Raw genomic sequence first — 11,003 nt, forward strand, 5'->3', positions numbered from 1 at the left:
ACAAAAGTCACTTTCCCTTTTTCCTAGTCAAATATTAGTATGTGCAAAGGTTTTTGCAGCTTATTATCTCTTTTCATTTTGAGATTTACATTTTTAGAGCTCTTTAAACAAAAAATAAAAAATAAAATAAAATAAAAGAGTGGGAAGATATATAGGCATAAGTCTATGCAAATTTCAAGATCAACAAAACCATTGACTAATCATTCATGAAAACTTTGAAGATCTATTTACAATAGTCATATAGATTTCAAGATTTTTCACACAATGATATAAGTGCATTGAGAACAAGCTACGCTTGTAAATGCATAAAGCCATTAGCACAAAGGTACAAGGCAAAACATGCTTGCGACAAAACACAATAATGTCGATCAAACTTTTTGGATTTTCTACTTTTTATGTGTTTTTGGATTTTTGACACAAAAGCAAGAAAAGATTGATCAAAATCAACAATGTGAAAACATTTAAAACAAATGCAAACAAACAAACATAATTTTTCAGCACAAGCTAGAACAAAAACAGAAAGCACACAACCAATCAAAGTCACAAAACATATGAAGTATTAATGCATGGACATGTTGTAATGCTTATGCATGAGTACCCCTTTTCACCCACATGGCACGTGCGTTTGGGATGATATCTCTAGAGGATTGGGTACCACAGTTATGGCTGTCAAACCTTCTAAAGAAGCTTGCCAAACAGGTGGTAAATGCATCAATCATCTTCATCACATCCATCACTTTGGAATCACCATCTTGACCTCTTGATTGCTCAACAGCCCAATTCCTTTTGTCATTTCTTAGTCCTCTTGACCTCTGATCACTTGCATTCTTCAATGCTTTAAATTTATGACAATTTGGTCTGGTGTGTCCTTGAAGTCCACAATAATGGCAGAAATGTTGAGTTCTCGAACCTCTTTGTGACTATGGGAGTGATTTCCCTTGAGCCTTAGGCTTGACCACTGATTGGTTAGAAGTCTTAGTCAAAAACTGTTGGTCAATCATATTCCACTTCTTTTCTGGTTTCACTTTCTCAATCACTAAAGTTTCTACCACTGGTTCCTTAGCTTTCATGAGCTTCATATCTTTGGACACTTTGACACTTGAACTACTCTCTCTGGTGTATCCCAATCCACTTTTGTTGAAGAAAAGTTTTTGATGAGCAAGTACTTCATCAAGCTTCTTGGAGCAAATTCGCTCTACCTTAGCACTTGCTTGAACCACCTTAAGCTTAAGAAATTTTATCTTTGAGTAGGCTTCAGTCAGCTCTCCATTCAGCATCTCCATTTTACATTTGGTCTCCTTTTATCGTACTAGACGACTACTATAATCTTCCTCTGCCCTCTTCATCTTTTTAATGGCTACGTTAGCCACTTTTGAATATTCACCGGTCTTTTCAAGGAAGGAGTCCCACTATTTCTTCTTCTTCCTCATCATCAGATTCCTCAACTATCCCAATTGACTTCAATTTAGGATACTCACCAAGCTCTTTCACTAACGCACCCAAATCATCCGAAGAATCTACTGGAGCAATGGTCATGACTGCAGAAAAGTTTCCCTTTCCATCATAGCTTTCATCTGAATCTGAATTAAAGGAATTAGAATCACTAAGAGTAGTGGCATACACCTTGCCCTTCGCTTTCAAATAATTGGGGCACTCTTTCTTGAAATGTTTATGTCCGTTACATTTGAAGCAAGTGATTCCTTGATAGGATTGAGAGTCCTTCCCATCTTTCCTCTTGAAATCCTTTTTCTCCTTTTTGAAACTTCATAATTTTCCTTTCTTAGCAAATTTTTCATTCTTCTTGAACTTCAAGAACTTTCAGAAATTCTTCACAAGATACGTCACATCTTTATCGACAACATCCTCATCCGATGAGTCATGAGCATCTATCCTCTCATTGATCATCTTAAGAGCAAGGGATTTGCTCTTCTTTTATGATGGAAATGACAGCTCATAAGTTTGGAGTGAGCCAATCAGTTCTTGAACTTTGATATCATCTAAATCCTTGCTTTTTTCAATTGTTGTAACTTTTGTACGGAAGCTCTCCGGCAATGATCGAAGGATTTTCCTCACTATCTTTGAATCCTCCGTTTTCTCACCCAAGTTGAACTTGCCAACAATCGTCTCATTCAGCTTGCTATAGAATGAGTCGAATGACCCGTCTTCACTCATTTTTAGCTCTTCAAATCAAGTGGTTAGCATCTGCAACTTAGTATCCTTCACCTTCTTTGTACCTTTATAGGTGGTCTCCAATATCTCCCACGCCTCCTTGGCAATTGTTATGTGAGAAATTTTGTAAAACTCATCTGGAGAAACACCACAGAAAATAGCATTCAAAGCTTTACTATTAGTGTTAGCTGCCGCAAGGGCTGCCTTATCCCAAGTGGATTTAGCGGCCTCCGGCCTAGTCCATCCTACATCTATTGCATCCCAAATGGTAACATCAATTGAGCATAAGAATGCACTCATTCAGACTTTTCGAAAGGCATAGTTACTACCATCAAAATATGGTGGAACATTTAAAGATTGAGACTGATCCATCTCAAACAGGGTCAAGGATCGCACTAAGATAATTAAACCATAGCAAGTGCACTTGCTCTCTGATACCAATTGAATGTTCAAAATGTTTATAAAAGACCTATGAACGTTTAGACCCCTAAATTACAAATTACCAATTCAAGCATATTATCAAACGATATACATGCGGAATATGAAAATAAGCTAAAACAGAATTGATAGAACAATCTAAACCAAATAAAATCACAACCACAAGAGAAATTAAATGGCAAAGATTAAGGAAAGAGAGATGCAAATAAAGACAACACAACGATGTATTATCGAAGAGAAAACCGAAGTCCTCGGCATAAAACCTCTCCGCCGCCCTCCAAGCGGTCAATAATCCACTAAAGAATAAAGTTAGGATACATGAACAGTAGAAGACCCTCCAAGCTTAATCTACCCAGTGTACCTAAGCCCTCCAAGCTTCTTGCTCCAACGAGGTTATGCCGAACATTTGTCCTCTTTAGCTTACCAGATCCCGCTATAGCCTATAGCATCAACCAATATCAATTGGTCCCTTCCTAATTGCTTCCTAAGCACCAAATAGCCTTCTCATAGATACGGGTATGATGAGAAAAGGATTTGGTTAATGTACCTCTCAAGGATGTAACAATGGAGAGGGTGAGTGTAGAGAAATTTGGAGAATCAAAGGATGAAGATTGTGGATGAGTGAATCTTGTTTTTCTCTAGGGTTTCTCTCTCAAAATTCTCTCTGGAAGTTCTTTACATTTTGTGGGTATAAGGGTTATTTATACTGGTGTGTGTTTGGAATGCGAAAAGTCAGTTTTTTCCAAACAAAGAGGTCTGGTGACTTGGCCTCATGACTTGACTAAGTTGCGAGACTAAGTCGTGAACGAACAGAATTGCCAGACTGGAAGTTTTGTCCTGTAGTGCTCTATCTGGTGTGACTCTTCAGCTCCTTTGCATGCGTCACACGTGTGCCTCCTTTGGCAACTTGTAAGCCATGGGCCAGCTGCGAGATCCAGTAACGTGGCCGTGCTGAGTTGCACACTTTTGATAAATATAGTAAAATTTCATCTTATGTTATCGGTTACATTATAACTAGTCAACTCGTGCGATGCACGGGATAGTTAAATAGAAATTAAACATATTTATTTTGGTCAAGGTATTGTCTTGAAATTATATGAAAATAAAAACAATTTGTTCAAAATAAAAGTTCACATAAAAATAAAAATAAACATAGAACCTGTAGAAACCTAAAACAACATAATTTCAAACGATCACAAAAGTAATACATGTAAAATTTCATAAACTTAGAAGAGTAGATGTTATCAATGCTAGTTGAACGTTACTCTTATGAACACCACCACAAGTTGAATATTTCTTTTATGAACACTTCTTAGCAAATATATCATTATACATGGACATTTGTCCATTTGCTTATTCCATATTTCTATGGTTTATGAATTGGTTCTACAACTGTGTATGTGAAACTAATGAGAAATTTGTCTTCTTGTCCTCATTTCCTCAATGAAAGCAGGATAATATATAATTGAATTGAGTTATCTAATTTTTGTCAATGCTAAATCAAACCTTTCATACCTCTAGGAAATATCAGCAATTCCTTGTTAAAAAAACATTTATATACAATACATTTTTAATTGATATATAGTAATCAGAATCAAACACAGCTTACCTTGATTAGATCAATAATAGAGCATCACATTTTTTACCTATCTTCTCCTTACGACTCTCCATGTATTATGGCTTCTAGAACTCGTAAGAAATTTCATCAAACACCTTGTGTACATGTAAAAGAAACAACACTTAATGGAAGTGAACATTATTAAAAATATCCATACTCAACTTTAAAATAGTAGCATAATAGTCATAAATCAATGCAAAACTACAAATGTAATAGGAAAAATCACTATTCAATTCAAAGATTCAACTTAAATTAATCAAGGACAACCCAAGAAAAATCACAAAATTAACACTAAATGTATTATGACTTTGAGGGAAAAAAATAGTAATGAATTGCTAATGGTGACGATTTGGGAAAAAAAACTTTATAGGAAAAAAATAATATGAAGAATTAAACAAACTTCACAACTTTGCAAATAATTCTTGTCATCTTTAGAGATCTTAAACCAACTATTTTCATTGCAGAAACCAAAATACACACTTAGTTGTTCCACCACTATAAACTAAGTTCAAAGAATAGGTGTAGCACATAAAAGCCAATCATTCATTTTGAGTTGGAGAAACAAAATCCATCCTGGTTCAATTGAAAAAGCATAAGAAAAATGAGTGGAGTTCTTTACACTATTTATATTAACCATTCATGCTATCCCTCATCCAAAATCATATATGGACCTTTTATATATCATACCTACATATCAGATCATAACAGTTTTGTAACCAAGGGCCTATTATTAGCATTCAATACTTTACCATCAAATCTGAAGCAAAAACCACAGCAGCCAATTCCAAATCATGAGTTTGGGTAATTTTTGTTCAAAATTCTTTAATTGTCTAAAGGCATAAGCAACCTAGCCAGTCATTTTTTTACATCACAAAAAATGACATTGAAAAAAGAAGGCCGAAAAATCTCCATAGCATTACATTCTTTACTTATCTTCTTCCTTACCAATCTCCATGTAATATGACTCCTAGAATAACCAAAAAAAACATAGGAATTTTATCAAACAGCTTATGTACATGTAAGAGAGATGGGGATACTAAACACATCCAAAGAAATATTTGTGTGCTTGAGACACTCTGGACACCCAAGTTAGTAAGAAGTAGTAATATTAGTTTGTAAAGATCCAAATTTCTAGTGCTTGTACTCACAAAGACCCAATATCTTTTTATTGGGTCTTTGTGAGCTTGATTGAATAATTAAAAAATGGAAAATAAATTGAATATAAATTAAGTCAAAAAAATGTCAAGACTATGTAAGAAAACATTTTTTTTTCACATTAAATTCAGTAAAGAAAATTGAGTATAGCACATACACAGCAAATTGAATTAGTGAAAAAACCTTCAACTGATCCATGTTATATAAAATAAAAATTAGACATGGTAACTTTATTTTTTTGCTTAGCATCAAGACAAAAAAATTTACTATTAAATTCCCACGTTACTATCATAGTATCATCATAAGAGAATCAGACCAAATGTTATAAAAGGTAACATGAGTAAGACCTAGTAGTTGAAGGAGTTGAGTTTTATAAAAAATTTGTGAAAAAAAATTAGTTAGAAAATTGTGAATATTGGCTTGCACCCATTATAGATTAGTAGATCTGGCCTTAGTATCATATAAATTAAGTACCAACACATAGTGAATAAGAGAAGGGAGAAATAATTTGTACTTGTAAAGTTGTAATTTACAACTATATGTTTTGTTGGCTTTTATTCCATATACCAAATTTGATTGTAATTTTATTCAATCTTTTGTATCCTGTATTTATTGTGGGATTTAATTGTAAGGGTTGTGTGTTAGAGAGAGAGAGTGTGTGAAGACTCAAGCAATTGAAGACTGAAGAGGTTTTCGCAAGTAGCTTGCGACTTAGCATCCCGCAAAGTGATCCATGTAAGCTGGACATGCTAGAATGCGAAGAGTCAGGATAGGATGAAGACAACTGTGTTTCGCGAGTAGCTTGCGGGTAAGGCCTTCCCATAAGACACTCGCAAAACATTATGTTTTTCCAGACTGTCATATTTGATACACACTTTCTATACCCACACAATATATACCCACATTACCCACAAATGTTGAGGAGTGCTTCTAAGAGGAAACCCTAACCATAAACCTTAAGAGTTAGAGATTGTTATACCCACATTTCTCTACACAATTGCTTGTGGACTTTCCTCAACTTCTACCTCTCCATTTTCATACCATTGAGAGGTTAACAGCCAAACACTTACCACACCCTCTCAGAGTGTCAAGTCAAGTTTTGGTGCTGCTAGAAAGTATTGGAAGAAGCCAAGGATGGCAGATGCAACATAGAGCTTGTTGTGAGATCCGAAAAGCTAGACAAGACACAGTTCTGAGAAATCGTCTTGGAGTAGGAGCTTGTAGGGCTTAGGGACATCAGGTAAATTAGGCTTGGAGGGTCTCTTGCTAACCCTTGGCAAAGAGGTTTTTCATCAAGTTCTTCGGTTTCCTCTTCGATAACACATCGGCGTGTTATCTTGTGTTTGCATCTCTCTTCCCTAATCTTTTACATTCCATTTTACTGTTGTGTTGTCATGATTATGGAGTAGAGTAGCTTGTTTGTTTATCCGCTCGCATTTACACTATTCCGCACTTAGTATTAAGTTAGTGTAAAATCTATCTAGCCGTAACTTTAATTTAGGGGTCTAAACAGCTCTTATGTTTTCAACACATTTTCGAGCTTTCAGTACTTTTTGGCCAATCTGATAGTGTCAAGTCCTCCCAAGCTTGGCTAGTAGCTTTGCCAGCAGCTTTGCAAGGAACTACTTTCTTCTTGATTTTTGCTTTGTGCTCAATCTCACTACTTGCAAGGGTAGCCTTTACGCTCTCAAGTGCTTCTAGTGTAATCGTTTATGTGTGTATTTGAAACAATTGTTGTGCCTGTTCAAATACAACACTTTAAATTATAAAAATATAATATTTATTTATAAATTAAATAGAAAACAAAGATCAGAAACCATCCGCACGATTTAATTCTCCTTTTCTTTTGGTTACAGACTGATTGGTGCTCTTCCCAATCATTAAAAAAAATTGATTTCATGTCACAAAGGTGGAGAATGGTGGTTTTGGGAATGGGTTTGGCTGTGGGTCTTTGTTTTGGAAGAAGTAGAAGGGGAACAGTGGAGGAAGGTGAAGGGGTTTGCATTTTGTCTCTCAAAAGTGGAGATCGGTGGTTTGGGGAGCAGGTTTATCTGTGAGTCTTTGTTTTGGAGGTAAAAAAACATCTATGACAATCAACAATGTCAAAATTTTATTAATATATATATATATATATATTGAACAGAATGACAGCCAGTACAGATACACAACTAAAACTACAAATACAAAACAGAGTCAATAGACTCAGGAATAACCCCAAGTTTGAGATAACCAAGAAACTTAAATATGCAATCACATTCCAATTTTAGATTCTTTCTAGAAACATATTATTAATAAATATGCAAGAAACTGTACAAAATAAAAGAAAGGTAAATACCTGACTGTCCTCGTCTTGTAGTACAAAGAATCATATGTAACCCCTACTTAATCATGTTCACCTACAAACATGAAAAATCTTACTAGAAATAACATAAAGTGATTCACAATTTGCAAATTAACAAAGCAAAATTCACAATTCACAAAGGTATCTGAAAGGAACCTTCACAATTGATTGTGCTTCCATTTACTTTAGCTTCACTGTTGTTTTTTTCCTCAACACCCAAACAGATGCTCAATTTGGTTATGTTTTTTTTATCATGAAAATACTTTGGAAGCTTTATATTAAGTAGATGGTGTGCGTCTATTGAAAGTGAAACTATTTTGATTTTAGGAAAGTTAACTAACCCGGGTTGGAGGAGAAAGATGAAGAAGAAGAAGATGATTTAAAAGCTACGAAATCAAAGAAAGAAATCAAATTAAAAAAAAAATTAACAAATTCTTAGGCATAAATTAATTGAAATCAACAAAAATCAAATTGAAAGCAATTTAAACATTAAAGAGTCGGCAGTTTGGGCTAATACCTTAAAGAGAATGATAGAGAGGATTAAACCCAAATTTTGAAAGAGGCAGTGTTTTACTTTTATTTGGGATGAAACCCAAAGGTTTGCGTTAGGAAGGGGTGGAGTGGTTAGAGAGAAAGAAGGTTTTGGATGAGTATTCTTAATAGACAGAGGGCTGAAGAGATAATCAGACAGTGGGGCTTCAAAAATAGAAAATTAAAAAATTGAAAAGAAAAGGTTGAGGATGAAATCCAGATGTTTGCATTAGGAAGGGGTGAAGTGGTTAGAGAGAAGAAGGTTTTGGATGAGTATACTTAAGGGCTGAAGAGATAATCAAATGGTGGGGCTTCAAAAATAGAATGTTTAGAAACAGAATGTTCATGGGTGGCCGACAAATATAAAACTAGAGAAGGGTGGTGATGGAGAAGGTGGAGCCATTGAGCCGTTGAGCTGCAATTTACGTGTGGGGGAACGGCAAAGCATGGTTTGTGTTTTCGAGGAAGGAGAAGGTAGAGCGCGTTAGGGGCTTAGGGCTTCTCTGATTTTTCATTTAAGTATTTTTTTTTTTCTGGTTTTAGAAAAGTTTTTTTTTTTTTTTATGATTTTTTTTAATATTGTGCTGACATGAAAAATTGTGAGAGGTTCAGAAGCTTTGGTTATATATATATATTATTCTTTTATTGTTAGTACATATGTGTTTCACTTGTTAAGAACATAGGTCATTCTGTTATGTAATTGGATAATCCTTTGACAAAACGCACTTTACTTGAAATTGGATAGATCAAGGATGTGTTTAATACTTCAAGAAAATGTGTTTCAAGATCAAGTGTTGAAGATATAAAAGTCTGTCCAAGAAACAAGTGAAGAAGTACTGATTTTTTAAAACTCGATAGCTGCTCGACACCTCTCGATAGCTAGACTACCTATCGAGCTTTTTAGTTGATTGGCATTGCAATCTTGACACCTCTCGATAGCTAGGTCGATCGATTGAGTAATTTTCTATCCCATCGATAGCTTGCAACAGATAGGCTCGGCACCTCCTCGACATCTCCTCGATCGATCGAGAATTACTGAGCTTCACGAAATTCAAATTTCCCGATCTAATTTTCAGCCCATGCTGACATATATGTGTAGAGTTTCTTTTTTCACAACTCTAAACTTATATAAGGCTTATTTTAGAGGCCGTCACATAAAAGAATACAAGGAGAACATATCCAAAAGGTGACCAATGCTTTATTTTCTCTGAAAAAAGCTACTGCGTTTTTTGCGCCTTAGGGTTTTGTAACCAAATGCTTTTTGATCTTCATTGTTGATGAGTGAAGAACTTTGCAGCCAACATCTTCTTCAAGTTAGTGTGTTAGTCACATATTGGGAGCAGTGCATCTTTGGTTAGTTACATACTAGGATCCGTGCATCAAAGGTGACGTTCATATATTGAAGAGTTTAGAGATTCTGAAGTGGTAGAAGGTTTCTGCTATGAGTTCATCTACCATGATTGTAGAGTTTAGGGACAAATATTTTGTACTAAATCTGAAACTTCTCTTTACTATAGTGGATTGCATTTCGAGAAGGTTTCCCCCCAGCGTTTTTACTGTGAAACTAGTTTATTTCACTGGTTTTCTTGGGTTATTATATCTTGTCTTATTTATTTTTCCGCTGCATGATTTGAAATGATAATAATGTTTGTTTGTTTTAACAAGTTTTATTCATAATAAATTTAATTAACAACTTGGGTCTAAAACTTGTTAATTCTATCAACTGAAGTCTAAATTTCCCAACATTTATCATTAGGGTAATACATTGAGTATATTTTTGCCTAAGTAGGATCCAAATTGCGGATCTCTTATTTGACTAAAAGAAACCTTATGGACTAAAAATCCGCTACTAAAATATTATTTAGTCCCACGTATTAGAAGTTTCTAAGATATATATCTTGAAATAAAATGTGTACTACCCATTTGGATTTATGCTCTGAACATATCTATACTACCCTCAGCTTTCTTAGAATACGAATCCAATAATATCAAAAAAAATATATAATAATATGCCTCGATAGATTCTATCTGATAGAATAGCATCTCTTAAAGACTTAAAGAGGCTTCCAGTTCAGTTTACGCGTTGTTGTTAAAAGAATCTGATACAATAGCATCTCTCAAAGAACACCCCATCACTTCTCTCCCATCTACCACTTGGTTGAAATGATTCCAGGTCACTTTCACATGAGTTATGGAACTCAACTATATATAGATGTGTCTTGGTGGAGCTAATACTTGAGGCCAGCAAGGTAGACACGACTCTTTCAGTGAAGAAGAGCTACAGCATTCCCACAAAAATGGCATCACTTAAAGCCGAGAAACCCGTTGGCACCCAAGCACCAGGGCAGGTCAAGAAAGAGCCTGCCAAACCTAGCGAGAGCAGACCCAAAGCTCCGGCCTCCAAGCCGGCCCCTAAGAAGGCTGAGCAGAAGCCACGAGAGCCTAAGAAGAAGGTACTACATCCATGCATAAACCTTTAAAATCTATAACGAAGTAGTAAATTGTTCTTATAATTAATTTGCATATACTTAAAATTTAAATTTAATTTACTTTTTGATGTTTTTTTAGGCAGCAGGAGCCAAGTAGAATGAGGATGACAAGGCATGCGTGTGAAGGGTCCATGAAGATGTTAATTCATGCCGGTCCTCCTTGATGTTTAGCAGTATTATATATGGAAGTTGCTTGTGATTTTATATCAATGTCTGTCTGTTTAGGCTTGGCCTAATAAATAAAATATACATATTCCAATAA

At 35.1% G+C, this 11,003-nt stretch overlaps 1 long non-coding RNA gene across 1 annotated transcript; it reads left to right on the forward strand.

The window, feature by feature from the left end:
• The first annotated feature begins 10,449 nt into the window (after positions 1-10,449).
• LOC112024076 (uncharacterized) lies at positions 10,450-11,003 on the forward strand. The gene is made up of 2 exons (XR_002884099.2): positions 10,450-10,705; positions 10,821-11,003. It is a non-coding gene; the product is annotated as an uncharacterized LOC112024076 (long non-coding RNA).

The sequence above is a fragment of the Quercus suber genome, unplaced genomic scaffold, assembly GCF_002906115.3.
Source record: "Quercus suber isolate HL8 unplaced genomic scaffold, Cork oak 2.0 scaffold_283, whole genome shotgun sequence".
In the NCBI taxonomy this organism is placed as follows: domain Eukaryota; kingdom Viridiplantae; phylum Streptophyta; class Magnoliopsida; order Fagales; family Fagaceae; genus Quercus; species Quercus suber.